At 45.4% G+C, this 19,360-nt stretch overlaps 1 protein-coding gene across 6 annotated transcripts in view; it reads right to left on the reverse strand.

The window, feature by feature from the left end:
- Positions 1-17,792, reverse strand: part of LOC8031039 (TBC1 domain family member 14) — a 92,164-nt gene extending 74,372 nt beyond the window's left edge. Inside the window, exons 1-2 of one of the 6 annotated variants that reach the window (XM_042287135.1) lie at positions 17,504-17,790; positions 16,748-16,799 (exon numbers count right to left, since the gene is read on the reverse strand). The gene's annotated coding sequence lies outside the window, so the exon portion shown is untranslated. Of the gene's footprint in view, positions 1-16,747; positions 16,800-17,503 lie in introns of all 6 variants that reach the window. The other 5 variants (XM_040503805.2, XM_040503806.2, XM_029990111.4 and 2 more) reach the window with 5 other exon arrangements.
- Between the last annotated feature and the right edge of the window lie 1,568 nt (positions 17,793-19,360).

Consider the following 19,360-nt stretch of genomic DNA (forward strand, 5'->3'; position numbering starts at 1 on the left):
CGCGACCACGCGCGAGTAGCTCCAGCAATCGCCAGCAGCCATCACAGCCATCCGCCATCCCGCCCATCCGCCGGAACATCCTACGTCGTTGGCGGCGCTGTGGCAGCGTAAACGCATCGCGACGGGTGAAGCTATTCACTTCTTTGAATACATTGTTCGTTGTAACTTACCTTCACGTCTGGCAGTGTCACTTAATCCACTTACTTTTCACCGCAAACGTGGTAGGGTTTGGCTAAGTTTGACAAAGCATTAGTGCAGCAGACAACAGAGCCAGTACAAAGGAGAGGGATGAGATAGGGGCAAGCTCGCAAAATAGCTAACGCGATACCCTCCCTCCCATTTCCGTGCGCTCATCGCTCGTCTGACTTGGCTCTCGGTCACTCAAACGTTGTTACCATGGTAACCTGCGCCTGCTCGCGTACACCACGTGCTAGCGGGAGGAAAGACAATGGGTGGGGCGCACCGAGGACTCCCCTTATTCATTGCGCGGCGTGCGCAGGCTTTTCGGATTTTTACAAAGGGTCTATTCGCTATCGTGGACCAGGAGTTTCATTGACATTCCAAAATCGTAGACTATGGATAAAGTAAATGACTATTATGTAGCCCGCAAGACGAGCGACGAAAATTAAAAGCGCAGTTCAGTTTGGTGAGAGAAAGTTATGTGAAAACGTCTTTGCGCAAAATGGCTTTTTTTTTTCTTCGTTAGTTTGTTCCTAAATTGGTGATTGAGTTGGTTGTCTTTGGCAACGAACTCACATCGGTGACGGATTCACTTGTTGCGTCTTCGTTGACGATGAAGTACACATCGGCGATATATATTTATCCAAAATACCCCAAAGGCCCTGTAGGAGAGTATTACATAGGAGGGGGGCAAGCAAATATATCATAGTACACACAGAAAAACACAAAAAGCATACAAAGGCAATATAAAAACAAGGAATAAAAAAGAATGCTAAGTATTAGTATAACTATGCACGAGTTCTTGGAAGTTAACATATCTAGTTCAGTTGCGATGAGAGCCGGTAGGTTGTTCCAGTCGACTATGGTTCGTGGCACGAATGATTGTGGATAAATAGATGTGATGTGCGTTACTTCGAGTGACCGCAATGTGGAAAGATAATGGGGGTGTTTGAAAAAAATTGTCATGAAGCGATGAATGGTGATAGAGATTGTGAAATAATGACAGACGGGTGTATTTACGCTGGCGTGGTGGGTCTTGCAACTCAGCTTGATATTTTAATATGGTGACACTGGAAAATGGAGAGTAGTCAGAACAAATGAAACGAGCAGCATGGTTTTGCAGGGACTCTATGTTACTTATAATGTACTTGCTCAGGATCCCATATGGTGGAAGCGTATTAAATTTTGGGGCAAATTAGAGTGATTTAAGCAAGTTTCCGTAAACGAGCGGGTGCTTGTTTAAGATTGCGCTTTATGAATCCAAGGGAACGGTTACCGGAAGGGTGAGATGAATGTGGTAGTGCCAGGATAAATCAGACTGAAAGTAGACACCCAGGTATATTTATATGTAGAAGTGAGTTGAACAGTATTGTTATTCAGAAGGTAAGAGGTTGGAATCTGATAGGAGCGTTAGGTAAATGTCTTATGTTTTGTTTGGTTACGGTTGAGGGGTCGTTAGCCACAAAGAACACCATGTGGTTGTCGGCAATTGAGTTGGTTGTCGCCGACGTCAAGATGTCCCCATCGACATTGCGTCCCTTACCTCGTCTTCAGCAGCAGCAGTAAAGAATGCTTCGTCGGCAGTGCCAGGACTTTAACACATGATTCCCTCCTAGAAGGCCTTTCGTCAACGTAAAAGTACTGGAACAGCTTGTTGCATCAAGAATCGGCAGCAACCAGCAGCGTTCCAAAGCCTTCGAGCCAAGTCTTCCACATTTTGTGTCCTTAAAGGGGCCCTGCAATGACTTTTTTACTAATTTTAATTTGCACCGAACCTGAGCGCACTGAACGTAGTAACTTAGTGAAACTTTTCATTTCTTGAAATTCCCTTTATTTTAAAAGTTATAGGCAAATTAAAATTACAAAAACAAGCAAAAAATAACCTCCCTCATGATGTCCTTGGTTGCTTGAGAGTGGCCGTGAACTAAAGAAGAAGTAGTGAGCTCATCGAGCGCTCACGGCTGGGCACTCCGTGTCGACGGCGCAAGAGGGCGCCATTAAAGCGTGTTCTGGATAGGCTGTATGCAGCGCGCAGCCAGAGCAGCTCTCATTGCATTTGCTGCACGATTAAACACTAATTCAGCATGACACTTCATTGGCCACAAACGACAGCAAACACGAGGTAAAGATCAGTTCAGAATGGGAGCTACTTTGCGCTGCCATACCGCGAAACGGCCAAACCGCAAGACAAAGCTTCTCGCCGAAGGCCTTCGGAACGCTCGGAGCCGGTCGGATCCTCCTGCCCATACGACCGCAGCGCCGCTGCGTACATCCAGGACCTTTCTGTGTCAGCGCCTGATCCCACTACTCTTTTCTAGTATGCACCGCCTTTTCCACCGCTTGGTGGCGGGTATGTCGACGGGTCATTTCTTCTTTCCGTACTTTATGTTGCGGCATTCGTTTCTTTTTTTATCTAAAATACTGAACAAAAACTACTTTTATAAATAATTGAAACGGTTTGCGCCACTCATATTTTGTATTTCGACTAAAAAGAAGCTTTTAGCGGCTCTGACCAGTAGTAAGCCCAGGACCAAAGACATCACATTTTGCGCGCTTTCGGTACCGCGGGTCGCCCTCGTCGCTGGAGGAGGTTTCCGTGTCGTCCGGTTAAAATATGACGCAATGATATTTAGTTATTCCCTCCATGCCCGCTGGCTTGCCCGACCCCTAAGAGACGTGGAAACCGCAAACGTAGACGCATAAATATGATTGCAGGGCCCCTTTAAAAAGACACTGACGCACCCCAAAAATGTTCTTTTTTTTTTTCCAGGCGATCTATTGTGCTGTCAGAAACCCACTCAATCACTATTTTACTACAGCGTTATTTATATTTTAATAAAGTAAAAAAAAAATGAAACTGCTCAAAACTGAAATTGGACTGGGGAGGAAGAAATATAGAGGAGAAAGTTACTGAAGGACATGTAACTGTGCAACTTTTTTTTTTTTTTCAATCGTATTTTTAGTTTTTTAGCAGCCACGAGAACTGGGTATCATATTTTTTTTCTATTTTTAATTTGCGTGTCATGAGTCACTGAAGGTGCTTCAGTGACCCATGACTTTGATTATCTTTGGTAGATGTGTCTAAACCACATAAAACGTCACGTGACCACAAAGAAGAAAGTGAGCGCGACTCAACCTGGCCAGTTCTCGATCAGCAGTTTTCCGGTAAACGAATTTCGACCCACAAATTGTGTTCTGGGTAGTTGGGCTCTCATATGTCATGCACAAATAAAAACCTTGAAGAGCGTAAATACCCTGTCAGTGTCCCTTTAAAGGGCAACTCCGCTCAAAACAACTGATATTGATTTATAGAGACTAAATATGAGCACTGCCAAAATATTACACCAATGGGAAACCACGATCCGCTCTAAAACAGATATTAAAAATGCTAACCCCAGCTTTTCAGCGGGCATTCAGCGGGTTGGTTCCTGAGTTTGTCAAGCAACCTTGTGCCCCGATGTCATCCTTGTTTTCGAGGAGGCTTCTTGTTCATACTGCCACTTCTTTCGCCGTGTTTTTCTGCTGCGTTTTGGGCCGTCCCAGCGGATGATTTCTGCTCGTTATGTTATGTTTTTGTGGCCGTAGTTTGTAAGTGCTCTTTGGCAATTGCGCACAAAGAATATTGACTTCCTGCTTACTCAAACACCGTTGGGGTGCCGAAGGTAGCATTAAATCGCAGCCATAGTTTAATCCGTTCTTGCTCAGCACGAGCTTATGATTAGCTTCCACAACACTTCTGCAACGTGCATTGCACACCACCAAGATTATTGCTCTTCTCAGAAAAGGACTGCGTTCATCGTGGCAAACTCACTTTCGGCCAGCAACTTTGCTGGATGTTCGATATCTGCTAAGCAAAGCAGTAAAACTGCCGTAGCATCTTACCCGACTGATTGGAACTGCTCTTGCGACTAGAACAGTCATACGTTTTGTGGTACCGCAGTACGAACTTCGCGTCACACAATGGCTAAGCAGCTGATCACAATAGTTGCCATCACGCTCGAGCCGGTAGTTTCAGTTTCGCCGTAAACCCCCATAACAAAACTATTGAGATAGGACCATATCCAAAACTACACAAAGCATAAAAAAAAAGAAACTGACACCTTGTAATTTAGGGACGAAGCGTCCCTATATATGAGGTGTCAGATTTTTTTTTTTTTCTTCACAAAAAATTGTTGTAATTTTAAAATCGAGAAAATGTACCAGAGTTACCCTTTAAGTGTTCTCCCTGTCGTTTCATAGCGATTATTCGCACCTGCTTCGAACAACGGGATTGCTCGGGAAGAAAAAATTGACACCTGGAATTGACACATAGAAGAAGAGAGTACCCAAATTCTAGTATCGCTCGTACGCCATACCCAAATAAAGTCTCATCGGGAAAAGCTATGTGCGTGTGTTCGTGAGTATGATGGTTCCCTGTATTGCGCGAGCTCTCATAACGGATCTTTATGCCCCACGTGCGCACATCCTTTTTTTCGTACAACTTCATTCATCTAAAGCATCGGGAGCACACACCTAACAGACTGTGGTTTGTATAGATGAATTTTTTATTGACAGCTGGCTTTTTGCAGCAATGCACGAATTCTAATCTTGTTTCTAAGATAATCCTTCACGGGTTTCTGCTTGCACAGTGCCGCAAAGCAATAAAAATGCACCTGCAAAGGTGCGATGTGGGCACTAAACCGTACTGGCCAGAGACACCGTATACCTCATAACTGCGCTTGCGGCCCCGCCGGTCGCGGCACATGTGACCACGCCCAAAGGTCACATAAAGTTTGGAATTTGCGGGCGCGTGCACAATTGTACTTTAAAGTGGCGGCACGGGCTACCGCTATGAACGTAATACTTTCTGCACAGCATACTAAAACTCAGTGGTGGCTGCCGCACCCACGTGTTTGCAAGCATTGCGTCCCGGCTAGTGACCCATGCATGCAAGCACAGGCACCATGTGTGTAAATGTATTTTTGACTAACTCTGGCGGCACACGAGGAGCGACATGTCATTGTTGCGAGGGGAAGCTTTTGCTCTCTCCCTCTCTTTAGTTGGTGTCACAATTCAAATTCATTCCTAAAACTATGGTGGCTGAGCCAGCAAAATATGACGAGTCTTTCAAAAGCTACGAACATGGGCGCACCAACCGGGGGGGGGGGGGCAAGGGGGGGTGCTTGCCCCCCCATTTCTCCGTGTGTGTGTGTGTGTGTGTGTGTGTGTGTGTGTGTGTGTGTGTGTGTGTGTGTGTGTGTGTGTGGGGGGGGGGGGGGGGGGGGCAAGGCATGTGTTTTGCCCCCCCCCCCCCCCCCCCCCCCTGAAACAGCTGCCACTGGGTGTATCAGCTATAGAGCTAGCTGAGCGCGCACCAGCTAAGCGAAGACGAGGAAATAAAGTTGACGGAAGCTTGCGGCCAACACATAAGCGTTCTGAAGCGAAGTGTCCTCTTGACTTGGCACGATACATGGTGTCAGAAGTGCTCCTCCTCAATGAAAAGAACTACCGTCCTGTGGTTCAGCCAGCACGTCGAGTGCCGCATGCTCTCCGCGAACCTCTGAAAGCCGAACTGGACCGGATGACTACCAGTGGCATTATCGCCAAAGTCCAAGAACCAACAGACTGGGTAAGCCCTCTTGTGATAGTTGCAAAGAGAAATGGAAAAATTTGTGTGTGCATGGATCCGAAGTACGTAAACATGAGCTTGAAATGAGAACATTTTCAACTTCCTCGCAGAGAGGACATTTAAGCTGAGTTGGCAGGTGCAAAGTACTTTACAAGGCTTGATGCTAGCAGCGGTTTCCACCAGATTCCGCTTGACGACAGCATGTCGCAAATCTGTACCTTTGCAAAGCCATTTGGGCGATACCAGTACCTGAGATTGCCGTTTGGAATTTCATCTGCTCCCGAAGTGTTTCAGAGAAATGAAGCACATTTTTGAAGGATTAAGGGGTGTACGAGTCTATATAGATGATGTACTCATGGGGCAGTACCCGTGAGGAATATGACTTTAGACTGAGGAAGGCCTTGCAAGCATACCTCGGCAAATTCACTCATGAACTCGCTCATTCACCTTCATTCACATTCACGGCGTTAATCTGAATAGCTCAGAATGAATTCTTGAGATTGAAAAAAAATCATGATATGATGGTGAATGACTTTGTGAATTTAAATGAATTCGTGATGTGATGGGGAATAACTCGTGAATGTCAATGAATTCGTGATGTGATGGTGAATGAATTCGTGAATTTGAATGAATTCGTGACGTGATGGTGAATGAAGTCGTGATGTGATGGTGAATGACTTCGTGATTTTGAATGAATTTGTGATGTGATGGTGAATGAAGTCGTGATGTGTTGGTAATGACTTCGTTGAAAAGCTGAAAACTGACAGCTTAGAAGAGTGCTTCAGAATGTATAGGCAACTGGCTTGCTTCTAATATCACGTGTCTACAAGGCACTTTTACGAAGATGGAAACAGAATACTGCTGTGGAGCGCACTGTCAACGATCACTACAGCTAGCAAGGATGGAAACCAGAAAGATATTCCCAAGCGAGCGGATACTTGACGCCCTACCTGCAATGTGGTATACCTGCAATGTGGCCCTGGGCTGTAAAAAATAAGACACACCCTCCCGGCTCTGGGCTATGTGGCCAACCGTGCAGTCTACACCACCTTGAAAAACCTACGGGGCGAAAAATGCAAAGCCGCATCGACAGCACGGAACAAGTTGACTATAGTTTGCTCGCACAGGAAGACTGAGTTCTCACCTTGGAACTCATTATAAAAGGGCTTGTTTTTTCTGGTGTAAATGCTGTAGAACACAACTATGTTGTTCCCCAATTGGTGAAGCCCAGCCAGTGCCGACTTGTTACATATCACATACTGGAACTACTCACCAAAAAAAAAAAAAAAGACTTCCGACTGTGAAAATTAAAATACTCGTGATCTCATTTTAAAACAGTGTTACAAGAAAATGCACAAGCATTTTCTTGTGACATGTTTGCTGCAAAATGAATGTTCGCATTAATGCCAAGAATGCCAAACAGAAGAAATGAAAAGCTGAAACTCTGCAATCAAAGACACTGGCTGCCAACCATCACGGATGTCAAGAAGCGAACATGCCTGACGCCTGTGATGATGAACCCATCGTGAATTCAAACTGAAGCATTTGTTGGACTGCGGTGAAAACATTCAACTGAGAAACCTTTGTTGCAAGATGGCAACAATATTATAAGTACCAGTGCAGCATCTAAAAACAAAAAGCTAAGGGGTCAAGGCTGAACAAATTAGTTCCTGTCCGGCCAGCAACATGCTTGCGCTTCATCCTCGTGCAAAGGCAACATGCTCTCTGAAATCAGTGGATCTCTGCGCGTGTGTGTATGTGCAGATAGTCGGTGTCCTTGTAGCAGTCTCTTGGGTATCTTGTGGTGCTACAGCGTGAATGCCAACATGCTGCACAGATATTGTGTGTGTCGGTGTCACAAAATCTACAGCATCTAAGACGCATGTGTATAAATGTTTTTCAAGACGGATATTTTCAGAACTTATGGATACCAGGCGGCTCGTTTTGCAGTGTTCAAAGGTGACCAATTTCTTATTTATGACTCTTCTGTGTTGTAAATGCAAGCAACTTTGAATAGGAAGCTCCCATGTCCACTTCTGTTTGTGTACAAAACTTGTTTTTAGCCGCCCTAACTGTGTCGTTTCACAGACTCGGTACTGTCGAAGTACATCAGCGTATGGGGCAACGCTCGGGTATTACGGCACTTTTTTTGCAAATATAAAGTTTTCACATTATGACATTGCCAAGAAAAAGATCAGGTGTTTTTTTAATGTAGTAACCAGATAGGTTGCTTGCTGCAAAACAAGTACTATATTTGAACAGGCAGAGTGCATTGAATGGCTGAACATATGCAGGTTTATCACAGGTCTCAGAAAAGTTTGTCAAAATATCTGCAATACATTTTTCCAACTGTGCAATACATTTTTCAAACTAGCACGTCACAATTTTAAAATGTTATTACTTTTATACTTGTCTGGCAATTTGGGTCCCGTTGCTGTTGCATCAGGTGTCCCTAAGGGTAGTGTAATTGGGCCTCTATTGTTTCTAGTATATATCAATGACCTACCATCATCAATTAAATCGACAATTATACTTTTCGCTGATGCTCGACTTATTTACCGGAAAATTAATACACCTATAGTGATCACAATATTGTCCAAGACGGTTTAGATGCAATATCATCATGGTGTTCCCTATGGCAGATGAACATTAACATATGTAAATGCAAAGAAATGTCCGTAATTCAGTCCTCCACTAAAACACTAACCAGTACTCATTACTTTCCCAACCACAAAAACACAAATTGTTGTACAAGTATTTGGGCGTGTATTTTACAGACTCATCATCATGGATTGAGCAAATAACAAATAGCACACTAAAACACTTAATTTGTGAAAAAGCCATTTGTATGAGAAAATTATTCTGTTCAATAAACACATAAATCATACAAGATATAATAACCATGTAAGAGCTATATAAGATATATAGAAACTTCTTACACATTTCTTATATGTTCTTATATAGGTCTTATATGGCTTTTATATGGCTATTAAATGTTCTTGTATATCTTGAATGATTCATATCTGTTTATTGGACACTGAAATTTCTCATACCAATGAGATTTTTCAGTAGGGACCTAGCTCCCATTACGACAAAACTACTCGCATACAGAACATTTGTCTTCCCAACATTAGAATGAGCAGCATAATTTGGAATCCACACCTAAGTTACCTAATTTCGAGGCTCGAACCTTCAGAACAAAGCCAGATTTATATGCAGTGATTATTCATGCGAGACTAGTGTCTCTGCTTTAAAAGCTAGCATAAATCTTCCTAATCTAGAAAGAAGACGAAAAATTGCCCGATTGTATTTTTTTTTTCTAGATGTATATTACTCAGATTCCAATCATCAATCTACTTAGTGCTGAGCTGCCAATTTCATATCATCCTTATCAAATAATTCCTGCAAGATTGAACCATTTCAGTGCCATACTTACTTTTCTCTTTTCTTCTTTAGTGCTTTGCAACACTGACTAGAACAAACTACCTGACCATATTGTAACAGAGATATCCCAAATCATTTAAAAAGAAGTGCATCAATTTGTGTAACTGAGCCTTGATTTGTAAAACTGCATCATAACAATAACATGCATAAGCGTTTCTTTTTTTTGTGTGTGTGTGTTTGTGTCTGACATTTTTTTTTTTGTTGGTGTTTTTTTATGTTTAATTACATTTTTGTTTTTTTATTTTCGAATCCTCCCTGATGTAATGAGTCTTTGGATGCCTTTGAGGTGAATAAAATTAAATGAAATGAATGCCTCTGCATCACTTATTCAATTTACTTTAGTTCATTTTATCTGGTTCTACTACTTCGATTATTGCCATTTCATGGGGATCCTTTTTTTATACAACTCCCATGTCCAGAAATAATTACACCACCCAGTTTATCGCTTAAAAAAATAACACATTTGTCTCAAGGTATCACTTTCTTGTATTTGACTACAATAATTGTAGGTTATAATAATTTTCCTGCGTTCTAAAATTGGTTCTTTAAATCACTCGGCGTTCACAGCTCTCACGTTAGCTCATAAAAAATAAATTGTGCGAAAACCCGCGTTTCTACGACGTAAAAGCTACGCGCGTTGCCTTCAGCTCAGCTCTATAGACCGACACGCAGGCTTGACGTCACGGAGCTGCGGCGGCGCTGCGATCGCGCCGGAGCCGGGGGGTGTGGGCAAAAGCGCGCATGTTTCGCCTGGGCGTCATAGCATTTCAGCATGCCGCGAAGCTGTGTTGCCGTTAATTGCACCTAAATGCACAAGAAAAGCAGCGAAGTGAGTTTCCACAAGTTCCCGGCAGACTCTGAAAGGCATAGAAGGTGGATAATATCCGTGGATCGAAAATAATAGTCGCCTCGCGCAAACGATCGTTTGTGCGGCAAACACTTTTTTGAAGGCAAATGCGGCTTCCATTTCAATCTCCGTTCCGAGGCTTGCTTATGTGCGGGGAAACCGTTGTCTGATCGAGACCACCCGGATTTTGTTCCCACGGTGTTCGCGCACAAAGCACCGACCAAGCGCTCGTCGGAAGCTCGCTACGCCTGTGCTACCCAGCAGAAGGGGGTCGGCGACAGAACGGCAGTGTTGTAGGCGTTACCGAAAAAAAGTAACGAAATACGTTACTCGTTACTTGCAAATAAAAGGTACGCGTTACTGAGCTACGTTACCTAAAAATAAAAGGAACACGTTACCACTACCGATAAAAAGTAACGCACGTTACTTCTGCGTTACTTTCTTAAATTATAATTTAACACATTTTACGGTTTTGACAATGCAGGTCATATATCAAGAAACATTATGTTCATGCAGAAACTGAACATAATTACTTTATCTTTTTTTACGGTTTCACCTAAATACTAACGAGAAAAAGCGAAAAGAAAAACATGGCTTGACGCCTAAAACACGGAAAAAAATTGAAGTGTAATTTCTTTAAGACTTAGTAGTAACGACTAACGTAACTATGTTACTTAAAATAGTAACATAAGTATGTTACCTGTTACTGTGTCGAAAACGTAACGAGCAGGTTACTATGCTACTGAAAAAAGTAACGCGTTACCAACAACGCCGTTACTTGTAACCTGTTACCGCCAAGACTGCTGAACGGACAAACCGTTACTGCTTTTCATGCCTTGTGGTCATGAGGGTAGGAAAAATATCATACCTTGACTTGAAGACGCTCTGTGTATTTAATGAATTAATGAATACACACTGCCGCAGACCCAGAGTCTCCTGATCCCGCCGGCAGTGCGGAAACCGACTCGAAGTAATTTTAGGCCTCGAGGGACTGCTCCGTGTCGGCCTGCTCTGTGTCGGCCGTGAACTGGCTTGGCGAAAAAAACTAAATAAACGACGACGTAAACCGTCGACCTCGGTTGCAGCAACTTCATGTCGGAAGTCCAGCAGGCCTTGCTCACGGCGTACGGGTCTTCGTAGGCAACGCCGTCCACGCACAGTTTGTGTCGATACCGCTGCCGTTCAGGCTCGGGCCACGAGCTCAAATAGTCGGGCATAGCATACGACATACCTTGTGAGGAAATACAACGCACAAATAAAGATACAAGCGTCCCTACAACGTCAACAACGAGCGCACGCCATAGAACGCAATGGCGAAAACACGGAGAGTCGGGCTGCTTTTGCCCACATAGCTACCGCGCATGCGCGGCCTTCCGGCCGTGTTGGTAAACAGAGCCGCTCCGCGTGTCGGTCTATAGCGCGGCACTCGTCAGCCTGCTGCCGTGACGTCACTGGAGGCGTGTGCTGGCCTTCTCCTCTAGGTGGTGTTGCCCCCCCCCCCCCCCCTTCCCCCCGTTTTTCCTCTTCCGACGCCACTGGTATGGTAGAACGCTCCTCGACCTCAAGTTGCGTCAGCTTCTGTGCCTTTTTCTCGGCATTTCTTCCGCCCCAGAAAATAAACCTCCAAAGCAATTACAAACAAAAAAATTGTTGAGGTGCAGGCGAGCTGGTGTATGTTGATCATGATGCAAAATCCTGAGACTGGGAATGAAATTCGCAAGAAATAGTGTAAGAAGAAAGAAAAAAGGGGACAGGACAACGTCTCAAACTCAGCTGAGTTGAGTTAGAGACGTCCTGAGCTGAGTTTGAGACGTCCTGTCCCCTTTTTTTCTGTCTTACATTTTTTTCTTTCAAATTTAAATTCCCAGAGCTGAGTTTGAGGTGTTGTTCTGTCCCCTTCTTTCTTTCTTCTTACACTTTTTCTTTCAAATTTCATTCCCAGTCTCAGGGTTTTGCATCATGTACAAACTAAACTTGCTATATGCCAGCATCACTTGGGCGGCGTTTGATCGGACTACTACCACCAAGCAAGGGGGGGGTAGGGGGGCAGTTTGCCAGATCACTTCAAGGTTTTTCTGAGCCTCAACCACCTGCCTGCCCCTGGCCGTTTCGAACCGGATGAGTATCATTAAACAGTGTGTTCGTAGGATCACTACTTCGTGATGCACGTTAATGACCACCCCGGGCTGGCAGTCACAATTACTAATCCATTGTCACACGTCACTCTGCGCTGGCAAATATTCCAGCACATGCGGGACACTCGTCGTCTCATTTAATTGCCTGACCAACTTCGCGCAGTTTAAATATCACACCCGAACTTTTCTAAACCTGATTTCATGAAAACCAGTGAGGCGTGAAAACGTTATTTGAAACTGAAACTGTGGCGGAACATGAAAACCAGACTTCGAACTTTGCGCACTTGGACTTAAAAAAAAATTGGAAACCTTTGGAATTTTTTTTTTTTTTCGAATTTATCTTTAAAAGAGAATCTAAACCTTCTAACTTTATGTAGAAAGAAATTCGAAATATTCTAATTTATCTAACTTTATGTCTTAAAGAATTCGAAACGTTCGAATTTTTTAAGTTTTAGATCCAAAGAAATTCGAAACATTAGAATCTCTCGAATTTCAAATTAGGGAAGTTCGAAATCTTCGAATTTACCGAACCTTAAGTAAACAAATATTCTAAATAATTGAACCCAAACTTTTAGAAACCATGAAAGCTTTGAACTTTTTGAATTCGAAACCCCACAATTTTGGAAAGTTGAAAATTTTTCGAATTCGAACCTCCGTACGGTCGAAAATATAGAAACCTTTCAAATTCGAACATCAGTTCGGTTCGAAAATATCAAAACCTTTCGAATTCGAATTTAGGGTGGTTCGCGGCATCCCTACTTACAACGCCTTTTTCAAGTTAATGCGATACGACTTGGAGCTAGAGTTCCTGCCTGGAAAAGCGCTGGTTCTTGCTGATGCATTGTCTCGACTGCAGACACCGACGACAAGAGAAGATTCCAGCGATGATGTGGACCTTCATGCAGCAACCATCCTGTCTATGCTCGTCAGTGACAAAACTATGGCCCTGCTCCCTTACAGCCACAGCAGAAGACAAAGAACTTCATGAAGTTGTCAACAACCTGACCAATAACACTCTACTTCAAGGCGAGTTTAAACCTTTCAAAGACGAGCTGTCTGTTGTAAACGGTGTCTTGATGGAGGAAGCTAAAGTTGTTATCCCCCTGGCCCTCAGACCAGAGATGCTGAGACGCTTGCACAGTGGCCACCTTGGTATCAACAAGTGCAAAGCACGGGCCAGATGTTTTGGCCCAGAATGAACACAGACATCACAGCAATGATTGACCGATGTGGAACCTGCAAACAATATGCCTATCGCCAGCAGGAAAAGCCTCTCCAGTTACGAGAGACGCCACTACAACCTTGGGCACGAATTGGTGCAGACTTGTGCATGTATGCTAGGAAATCATACCTCGTTCTCTACGATGCTTACTCAAACTTACCCGAGGTCGCCGAACTACAAGACACGAGCACAAAAACTGTAATCGATGTCATGGCAGGTATGTTTTCTCGTCATGGACTTCCTCTCGAGTTTTGTACAGACGGCGGGCCACAGTTCACAGCCGGAGAGTTTACCGAGTTCGCAGCAAAATATGACTTCAAACATGTGGTGTCTAGTCCACGCTTTCCAAGGTCGAATGGACTTGCAGAGAAAGGCGTGCAAGTTGTGAAACGACTGCTCAAAAAGTATGTGTGCACATTCGGGCCAAGACTTCTGGTTAGGGTGCTAACCTACAGGACCACACCACTAGAATGCGGATCAGCTCCAGTAGAGCTATTGATGAGAAGGAAAGCGCATACACTCCTGCCAGGTTTTGTGTCTCTACCAGCTAGGCCAGTGTTAAAACACAAACAAGACATGAAACAAGGCCGAGCGCTGTCCCAGTTAGAAGGAGGAGAGACTGTACGAGTTTGAGATGATAAAGATAAAGGATGGTCAATGAAAGCACAAGTGATCTGTGACAAGGGCCCAAGGTCATACAAGATACAAACTAAGAAGGGTACACGCAAACGGCGGAACCGGCAACATCTACTGAAGTCATCGGAGACATTCGATTCTTACCATGAGGTAGGGTCCGAAGCATATGACAGTGGAGACGAAGATATACAAAACCCTGCAACACAAGCACCAACGGTCTCTGACTCCAGTCAAGACGTATCAAGCCCTAGTACAATCCAGCTGGCCAATGAAAATCAAGCTTGTCAACAGAGAATTCTACCTCTGATCGTACCTCGTCAGTCTACTTGTGCAATTCGTGTGCCGAAGCGGTTAACATATGATGAGAAGTTCAATCAAGTTTGCGAGTGATGTGAAATATGCAAATGACATTACAGTGTGTATAGTTGTATATACTTTATGTACAACTTACTGTATATATTAGGGGCGAAGCTCCTTAGGGGCTAGCCATGTCCGTATGTCCGTCCGCCGACGGGTGCACGTGCTCCTGCTCGTGAGCTCACGAGCACATGCTCCCGTGCTTGTGTAGGGCAAGCGAAGACGAGGAAATAAAGTTGACGGAGGCTCGCGGCCGACACATAAGCGTTCTGAAGCAAAGTGTCCTCTTGATTGGTGCCTACTTGGCACGATATACTGGGCAGGGCAAACACTGGCCGGCGGCGCCCAAGGGATACCAAGGGCACTGCGCCCCCCGCCCTGGGGGGGGTCTGGTTTGCTCCCCCACTCAAAAACAAATTGGTACGCCACTGGCTACGAAACTCGCAAGCCCCGCATGCTGTGGAGAGCACTGGCTAGGTTCTAGATTTATAAATAAAACTTTCTTGTCACATGCAAGACTATTTCTGAGGCCACGCCACCAAAGCCATGAAGATGAGATCTGAACTAAGCGTCACCAGCAGTGCATGGCAGTTCTCCCTTGGGTACTACAGGTGAGAGGCCAAAGCCTTGGGAGGTGCTGATACAAGTGCGAGCTCGCTGCGTTTCATCGCATCTCTGCTGCACGAATCCTTGTGCAGCAAGTGCACAAGTCTAATGCAAGTCAAGCCCAAAACTCCCAACGCTTGACACAACGGCTCAATATCGAAATTGAAAATGGGAGTGACAAAATACTTAAGGTCGCAATGACTGTGAAGAGACCAGACTCCCGAGTAGGTCGCCAGGGCTAGCAACAGTCACACGAGTGTGATGCATTCCGAAAGCCCGTCACGAGAGCCCACACTGCCGTGTGCGCTTTCGGGAAGCAAGGGAAGTGAAAAGGAAAACAATGTTGCTTGTTTGTTGTTTTTCTTCACGAACCTCAAAATGGGTTTTCCGGGTTATCTTCTCCCTCAAATCTTCCCTTCCATTTTTTTACTTTTCTTTCCCTCTAGTTACAACCCCCTCCTCCTTTCCTTCTTATCCTCAAGCGAAGTGCAACGCCAGTTAGACCAAGAACAAAATCACTTGGACCAATCATGTGGCAGAGTGCACTGATGAGATCACAGTTTTTACCGTTTCAGAAACGTTTCACACTCTCACACATTTTCCATGGCTCATGCTCATAAAAATGAAAATGCACTCACTAACCCCTCTGAACTGAGGCATGTTGGCAGACACTGGTTGTCGGCACTCTGTCAGCCAAGCTGATCCAAAGTGCGTAATGCCTGGATGGCAAAATACATCAATACTGCAGCAACAACTAGAACAGCTGCAGTCATAAAATGCCGCCTGTGATACAGCCTCTAGCGTCTGGACCCGTGCACACCTCCAGGACGCCTGAGGCGTCGAAATTTGCAACAAACATGAAATAACTTAACTATCATATGCTGGCAGTCCTGTTAAAAAGTATGGTGATCAGCACAAAGCTTTCTTTGTCTGAAAGAGCTACTGATAGCTGGAAGCAACTTTGAAAGGAAAGCTAGTCAGTAGAACCACTTACCATCAATAGGTATTGATCATGCAACATATTCACCATTGAGTCAATCTCCATCGAGCCTATTAAGGGCTCAAGTTAGTGTCACTGGGTCTGCAGTAGTGGCAACCCTTTCTACACTACGGCGGACTTTAGAAAGTACTATACAAAGTCCACTTGGCAGAGTACTAATGCCACGGCCGAGAATTCAACATTTTCTGTGTAACACACAATCACTGCAACCAATGACATTATAAACAAGTTATGTAACAGGTGTATCAGTTTTATCTGTTGTACTGTAGTTGCTCCACAAATGACACGCTGTGAAGATGGAACCAAACAATAGACCCTTCCTGTCAATGTGTACTCACCATCAAGGCCCCAACAATGTCAGGCTAATAATGCTAGGCTAATTGGCTAAATGAAAACCATAGGTGTTTTATTCTTTTCCACAGACTAAGGTGCCGAGGTACACAAACTCGTTAAGAGTTAATTCTATTCAAACAACAGGACCTAGAGGAACATATGCTCCAGTCACTACCTAATAGTCTTGTGGTGCACCGTTTGCACACGATGCAACGCAACAAGTACATCCAGAACGCACCTGACTCTGCAATCACTCAATCTATAATCAAAAACAGCTAGAACGGGATAACAGCTCGAATGTTGAAAGGACTTTTTATGCTTTTTCTTTTCTGCTTATAAGTTCCGCTTCTAAGTTGTCGGTACGCGGCGCAGTACTCACCGTCAGTCTGCCTGGGCCATGACACCCCAGATGCTAGTCCGTCCACGCCAACCTGCGGGGTGGTATGTTGCACACACTGCCACACAGGTCCCACACACACTCGAGGTGTATACACTTTCGCCACAGCCTCGCCACGGCCCCAACCGGATCCAAGATTGCGAAAAGATTGGGGAAAAAAAAAAATCCTCGGCGTGTATCGCTGCCAGGAAAGATGCAACCTAGCAAGCGTCCAGAGGATGATCTAGTCGTAAACAGTGCACGCGCTCGACTCATTTGTTCGGGGAGCGCGTACTCTGCTTCGTGACGCGAACACGACCATCTGAAGACCGCCGATCGCCACTGAAGGAAAATTGAAAAACAAGAGCGACGATCGCTCGCCACGACAGCCAAGCGCAGTGAACCGAACCGGTGTCCCAAAACGGCCGCCGACGCTCTGTAAAGCAAACTGAACGTACACCCGCTCGTGTTGGTCGCAGGAAAGGTTCCGCTCGGACCTACCGCCTTTGCCCAACGCCGGCCCACGCGCAGCTACTCCACGTTTCACATCTATTTCGGCGTTGGCCGATATACGTGCGATAACTGCAGCAAAACAAACCCGAGAAAAAAAAGGAAACAAAAGAAAGCAATGCCCTTAGGCCTAAATTCCAGATATATAACACTGAGCGAGTACGATGTCATTGGAGAATCGAAACAGAAACACGCACACAACACTGCGACTCGCGATCGGGGTGGGGAGCTGGAAAAGGGTGTACATACCATGCCTCCGTTATTGAATAACAATTCTATCTTCACGGAATTCTTCGAGAAGCGAATGAGACCACCACATTGAATTGTTCATCGAAACGTACAACGGTACCGTCGGTACTGCCAGTCAACCCAGCCACACACACCCGACGCCCCCCCACGGTGCTACGGTATCCGGCGTATCCGGTACCCCCGGCTGGACGGGTAGATGGATGCATGGCGGCCATTTCCTTTTAATCAGGCGGTAACATGCACCACCTAGCAAAATGATATTTTGCTGTTATTTTTGTTTTTAAAAATGTTGGCACGTTTGACGTAAACCGTACTTATTTGATATATATATATATATATATATATATATATATATATATATATATATATATATATATATATATATATATATATATATATATATATATATATATATATATATATATATATATATATATTTAGTAAAATTTTAGAGAAAGTCAGTAAACCTTAATCTTTTAAATTTATATTTACTTATAAAGACCTCGTTGAGTTCAGCAACGGGGGACCTATTTTCAACCGGCTGCTCCCAGTCGGTGACAGGTCAAGAATGAAGTGGAAGCTCCTCCCACCTCATCCCACTTCAGCAGAGCGAACGCTGGAGTGGAGGCCGCCTCCTCTCCAGCGTTCGCTCTAGCGTCGCGGTGACAGGTCAAGAACGAAGTGGAAGCTCCTCCCACCTTTTTCCACTTCAGCAGAGCGAACGCTGGAGTGGAGGCCTCCTCCTCTCCAGCGTTCGCTCTAGGGTCGCGGTGACAGGTCATGAATGAAGTGGAAGCTCCTCCCACCTCTTTCCACTTCAGCAGAGCGAACGCTGGAGTGGAGGCCGCCTCCTCTCCAGCGTTCGCTCTAGGGTCGCGGTGACAGGTCAAGAATGAAGTGGAAGCTCCTCCCACCTCTTTCCACTTCCTGTCACCGACTATAGCCAGCCGGCAATGGCCAGGCAGCGCCACAATAGTACTGCATTCAGCGCCACAAGTGGAGGCGTCTCTGTTAATGGGGTGCACCAGTCTGCCCGTCGGGCCGTTGCGAGCGGCGGCGACCGCGATTTCAGCAGTCCCGTGTGCACCTGCGTGCCATATCCCTGGTTCTTTCATGCGGTTTTTTAAGACCATCGGGAGCCTTGATAGGTCCAAGTCTTTAGAGAATATTCTATACTCTGTTTCACCTTATGATGTACCGCAGGAAAGCCTACAAGCGCGAGCTTCTTGCTTTAGGGCACATCTTAGCGGCACAAGCTCTCGTGCAGTAAGGGCACCTGCCAATGCTATGAGCTCCCGCTTCTAGCCTCCGCTGCGGTACAACATAAGGGGAGTATAGTAGAGTCGTCATTTGGACACCAGTTTGAGTTGTCTTCACTACGTCGCCGCCCGATCGGTCTGTGCTTCGCTTGTCTCCCAGGAAGTGACACAACACAATGAGAAGGCAGCGATTGGGTTTATTGTACATCCCGGTTGCCCGCCTTTAAGAGCCGGCAGTCCGGACCCGCCGACCCTTGTCGCCCGTCAGTCAGAGCTCACAGTCGGAGCCCGTGTCCAGGCCTGCGGATCGTCCTTCCCACGCCAGTTGCGTAGCCTAGCTGTTCCGGGATATCACAGCCAAAGTCTCGCTGCGGAACTACTCCGGAATCGTCATGGACTAGGCCGGTATGGTCGGGGCTCGCCGCCTTCCGCCGGTCCTGATCCGAACCTCGCTGGTGGAATTCTCTGGGGTTCGCCATATGGGTCAGACCAGCCAGAACAGATCTATGGTTCCTGCCCGGCCCCAGCCTCGTGGAGCACGCTCTTCCCCTTCCTTCGCCGGCTGGCCCCCGCCCACAGCTCGCCCGTCCTCTTCTTC

Source organism: Ixodes scapularis, unplaced genomic scaffold (genome assembly GCF_016920785.2).
Source record: "Ixodes scapularis isolate PalLabHiFi unplaced genomic scaffold, ASM1692078v2 PGA_scaffold9__187_contigs__length_104089568, whole genome shotgun sequence".
Lineage (NCBI taxonomy): Eukaryota > Metazoa > Arthropoda > Arachnida > Ixodida > Ixodidae > Ixodes > Ixodes scapularis.